A 6,000-nucleotide genomic window follows, 5' to 3' on the forward strand; every position below is an offset into this window, starting at 1 on the left:
AATGAAACCAGGACATACTGATGAAGGTAGAGAGTTGGTGGGAGAGTATTTAGCAGGGCTTTAGACACTTATCTTTTGATTTATAGAAATAACTTTTATTGGAGTATATATTATTTTATTCTTACTTTCTAAGAATAAATTATTCTTTCAAAGTGCATGTCTAAGAAATAAGAAGGCAAAAGAAAAAATTCCCAAACCATAGGAAGATGAATAAACAAAAAGAAATTTAAAAAAGTCAAATCCTTAAAGCAAATAAAACCGACTAGGTAGCCCAAGATTGGATGGAATGACTGTGAGCTGCTGTGAGCAAAGGAAGAAAAGAAATCCAGGGAAGGTGGGCTAAAAGCCAACTTTGATTCTTAGAATGCTGAAAACCAGCTGGAACAACCCAAAGCAATGACTTTAAATTGTCTTAAATAAAATACTAATTGCTGTCTCACCATACTGAGGGCAAGGAGCAGTAAATGAGCCAATAGAAATCTTAAGCAAAGACTAAAAAGGATGAAGCAACTTAATTGGCAAACAGCCTTGGATCCTTAGCAGCTTCTAATGATTCCATTGAAGACCTAAACTGGTTAAGGTTATGAAGACCTCAAAGGGCCCTTCTAGCTCTAATCCTGTGATTCTATAATCTTATACCACTACCCCCTGGGGGATAGGAGATAGAAAGTCTCTTCTCCTCCCCCTCCATTTCAGAGCACGCACAGATGCTCTCTGCTTTCTGTCTGCCAGCAAGATATACTTTTAATTGGTTGCTGAGCTGGAACTAAGTGGCTATAAGAAAGGGGCAATATCTAAGCTTCTCTTTACTGCTGGCTTCAAGGTATAAGGTTGAATCTCTGAGCACCAGAGGAGTAGGGCTGGGGAAGGAATGCCTTTACCTCATATTGGACCCAACCTGGCAGCTGCATGACCTCCTAATCAAGCCTATTTTGGGGATGGAACCCTTTTCTTCTCGCCTTTGATATGGTGAGATATCAAAAAGCAGCTGGCATCTTCCTCTCTTCCTAGGCACCTGAACAAGGGGATTAACCATTAGTGGAATTGTAGAGCCAATAAGGGCAGTAGCAGCAGGGAAAGCAGTGGCCTGACCCAGAGGGAAAGAGCTATCTACCCATAGAGAGAATCCATTGAGCAGAGAGCACAGGTGGCATTAAGTAGGCTGTACCCAGCTGAAGCAAAATGTAAAATAGCTAATGAACAACCTATTGAAAATGTCCCACTGAGGCTTGGATGCCAACCTCTCAAATGACTGCAATCATTCCATAATTCTTGATTACCATGCATTTTCCTTTCTGTGTAGAAATAAACCTGCCTACTCCATATCTGATTAATGTTTGTATTCCAAATACCCTTTTAACTTTCTTCTGCCCTGCTGGGGAATACTTCTTAGATTCGGGCCAAAAAGAGAATTGTTCTTCAGGAATCCAAGGTGGGAGGTGGGATTGAAGTATTAGAAGCCAAGGTCCCCTCCTGAAGAGATAGGCAACTCTAGAGCAATGAATCCTGGGCAAAGCATGAGGACAATTACAAGACAGGGAGGGGTGAAAATGGTCAAACCCAATGATGTCAGTCTAGCTACTGAGGGTTAGTAGGCCAGCATTAAAGGGGTTAGTAGACCACAAAGGCTATGTATTCTGGAAGGTATCTACTCTTTTATATTTTCAATTGACAGGGAAATATTACACAGAATCTTCAATGTGGGTAATGGGTTTATTTCCTAGAGATGTCATTTCTTAGCCATTTTGAGAAACAATTTTGGACTTTTTACAACAGACCAAATCACAGGACTTTGTGGTTGGAGGAAACTTCAACAATGATAAGCTCATAGAGTTAGAGAGATCCAGGTCATCAGAGACCAAGTCCAACCCTCTCATTTTACATGAAAAAACTAAGGCTCAAAAAGGTTAGAAGACTTGCTTAAAGTCACATAAGCTAACAAATATCTGAAGTAGGATTTGAAACAAGGTCTTTCTGATCCTAAGATCCAAACTATTTTAATGAAACCATGTTTCTGTGCACTCCTTTTGTGGGTGATCAATAGGAGACCCATAAATGCTAAATGATAGACAGTGTCAAAGACATAGTAAACAATAGAGGTAGGATTTTAGTTCAGGCTTTCTGATTCTAAATCAAGATCTCTTTCCACCATACTGTATTTGTACTTAATCCTTAATTTAGAATTTTTTTCTCGTATAAATTTATATTCTGAGTAATGATATTAAAAATCCAGGCTGTTGATCGGATATAATTCAGCTAGGTAAGAAGCTCAAATAGATGTTTAATTTCATCCTTGAAAATTCTCTGGGGTCTGGACTAGGAGAGCCCAGTTATCAAGAGTCACAGGAGTCTTGGACTGCTTCCAACCTACAGGGATCCTAAAGGAACCCAATTCTGGAAATTTGTGATGGTCTATAATAGAAGGGCCCAGTTTAGCACTTCAGAGCATGTACAGGGATTCTGTGACTGTTTTATGTCTCCTTAATGAGTAAATTCTGTATATCCTTTATCCCAACCCTTAAAGATCCTCAAAATTTATAAAGGTGGTTTTTCTATCTTGGTATTTTAGGGATATCCCCAAGAGGATGGGGTATTTTTTCAATGTTATCAACTCATGGTCCCATTCTGGTTCAGTGTTTTCTTCCTAATTATCAATCAAAAGTGATTATCCCCTCAATATCATTAATCCAGTTGATACCTTCTTGTAGTTATTGATAAGTAATTAAAATTGAGTAACTATAAGAGGCAGGTAGGTGGTACAATGGCTCTAAACATGGAGTCAAGAAGATCTGAGTTCTCATTCAGTCTCAGACTCTTAACTAGCTTGTAACCCTAGATGAGTTATTAAACTTTTATCAGTCTCAGTTTTCTCATCTATAAAATGGAGATATCAATATCACCTATCTGCCAGTATTATAGTGAAGATCAAGTGTGATGATATTTGTAAAGTGCTTTACAAACCATAAAGCACTATGTAAATGCAATTATTATTGTCATTATTAATTTTGCAAGGGGTTATTTACAAAGACATTAGCTCAAGAAAAGAAGTAGAAACCCATCATTCTGAACAAAGTGTACACACTCCTCTATACCACCACAGTCCCTGGGAAGAAGAAACTCAAAGGTAAAGTGATTGCTACAGAGGATTTACCCCATCAAATTTGCTTCTAAAATGTGGCATTCCCAACTGATGAAGTTGCTGCCTTGCTTGCAGGACATTGCTGGGTTGATTCACTGCTGGATTGTACCAGCTATGGTTGTGGAAATTATAGAAGTTCTGCCATGGACTGTGACCACCAGACCTCTAGTGTGTCCTCTGACACTTTGAGGTCTCATAAAGTCTTGTACTAAAGGAAAAGATAAATACAGTTCTCATCCCAGACATGTTTCTATAGAAGACCATGCACTCATGGACCAGGGTGGTAAAAGGACAACTCTCTTTCCCATGGCCCTCCAGAATTCAGATAATTGTCCTCATACCTTATGGTAGGCAGGAAAGAAAGTGGGAGAATCAGACAATTAGTGCCTTTTGCCTGCAATCAGAAAAGTCAAAGAACAGTTGTGGTCACAGATATCTAGAGTGGCATTAAGCTCTAAGAGAACCAGAACCCCTAACACTGTTGAAAAATCTCAGGAATAGAGAAGGGAGTAGAGCTTATATTGAATATGAATCTCCATCTCCTTAATGACATCTGAGGCTAAGGAATCTGTTGTATGTATTAGGTATGATTGGGAAGTGACAAAGGTTAAAATGGCCAGAACTAAAATGAATTAGGAAGTTGTCTGGGCTAGAGTGGAACGACTGTAGAAAGAAAGATTTGCTGATGGGTAGTAGCAGGCAGATTGGACTTGCCCAGCTGACGTTATGTGCCACAAATGTGAAGTGGGTGAAATTACAATGTTCTGTAATTACAAGTTACAGTAATTAGATACTGTAATTAGAGAATGTGAGCCCTGGCAGCAGTGGTCCAAATTTCAATTCTGCATCCCCTGGGGAGAATTGACCCTCCCCCTCCCATCCTATTACCGGTCTCTGAATGTGTGATTTCATTTGTCTTATGTCTTTATCTCCAATATGTGGAATTGGCTGCTGCAGTTGGCTGTTAATGGGTAAACAAGGGAAGTCTTTTTGATTCCCTGCAGGAGAGGCTAAAAGGCCCTGGGTTGAGGCTACCATAAGATCAATCGAGTCTATTTGTGCCAGAGGGCAGAGAACAATTAGAAAAAGTGGAATAATAATGATCCTTTGCATTTATATGCTGCTTAAGAGTTTACAGAATTTTTTCCATATCCATTATCTCATTTGATCCTCACTGCACCACAGTGGGTAGGAGGGAGGTAGGCTGGGCAGGAAGGCAAGGTAAAGACATGGAGCCCTTTCCTGCTCATGCTGCTTCCCTCAGTGAATTAACAAACAGCCAGATTTCACGCCCAGGGGCCCATCCTGTGAAGTTCCACTCAGTAATTAGGTAGTGATAGGCAATGGCTGTGGAAGAACCTGAAATTCTCCTCTAGAGGGATGTTGCACTTAGAGCTAGAAAGGAATTTAGAAATTATTTCTCTGTGTTGTCTAGAGCCTGCAGGACCTCAGAAGCTTCCCAGTTCAACAGAAGAGGCTGATGGGAGCAGGTTACATGAAGAGTAAGTCACTGAACCCAAGCCCTTCTATAGCCATGCTTACATTCTTTCTTCTGTTCCACACTGCCCAGGAGCAAATGTTATTTTTTTCAATTCAATAGATACTATGAGCTTGAATAACTTCTTAACCTGTTGTCAATATACAGAACTAGTACCAGTCCTGTATAGAAGAGGGTTCTGGTGAGAAGGGAATTAGAAAACCTGTTCTAGGGAGCAATACAAAAGGGGTGGCAAGTTGTTGCCCTACAAGTGTTTTGTATATGTAATAATACTAACTCACATTTATAGAGTTATATAATAAATATAATAGTTATATATAATAATAACAACTATGCACATTTATAGAGAGTACTTTAAGGTTTACAAAGTACTTTCCAGAAAACATCCCTGTGAGGTTGGTGGGGCAAAGGTTGTTATTCACATTTTAGGATAATCATTGGGACTGGACCTGTGATTTTATTTGTATATAGAGCTCTTGGGTGAGGAAAATCCCTCTGCCAATGTAGGTAGTTACTTTGTCTATAACTTATAATATTAATTATTATAATATTTGTATATTATATGCTATAATATACATTATGGTATAAGATATATAATATATTTCAATATATTATAGATTATAATCTTATAATAAAGAGCTGTCTAGAACATTTAGGGCTTGACTGGTTCATAAGCAACCTAGTGCAGCTATGAGGTTCAGTGGATAGATGTTGGTCTTAGAGTCAGAATCTCCTTGAGTTTAGATCTTGCCTCAGACAGTTACCAGTTGGACTGGAGCCTTCCAGCTCAGTCTGTTATTCTCTATCTCTATAATCCAGGAGTAGATGAGAAGAGCACACATAGCTATAGTAAAAGAGAGAGTGAGATGGATAGAAAAAGGAGGCCCTGAGCAATTGCTGTGGGAAATATGTAGAGGGAGAATCATCTTCAGCTGGCTATGGATTAGGTAAATTTTAGTAGAGGAGGGAGCCTCTGAGTAAGCTTTTGAAGGAAATAGAGGCTTGCATAGGTATGTTTGGAGCAGAAGGATAAGAACCTGATTTAAGCATGGGGAGACAACAAGAAAGAGAAAGAAAAGGTCAGTATAAGAATGTATGATGTCAAGTAGGATGATTTGGCTGGAATATAGAATATATAAAGGGAAATAGAAAGAGATAAAAGTTTACAAGTATATTGGAGCCAGGTTTTGAGGGTCTGGAATGCTACAGAAAGTTCATCCATACTTCGGTACCCAACAAGAAGCACTGATGTTAAGTAATGGAGTGACATGATCACAGTGGAGTATAAGAAAAGCTATGGAATCACAAAATTTTGAGAGTTGGAAGAGACCTCAGTGGTCATCTAATTTAGAAGTATCAAAGA

This window comes from Gracilinanus agilis, chromosome 6 (assembly GCF_016433145.1).
Source record: "Gracilinanus agilis isolate LMUSP501 chromosome 6, AgileGrace, whole genome shotgun sequence".
In the NCBI taxonomy this organism is placed as follows: Eukaryota; Metazoa; Chordata; class Mammalia; order Didelphimorphia; family Didelphidae; genus Gracilinanus; species Gracilinanus agilis.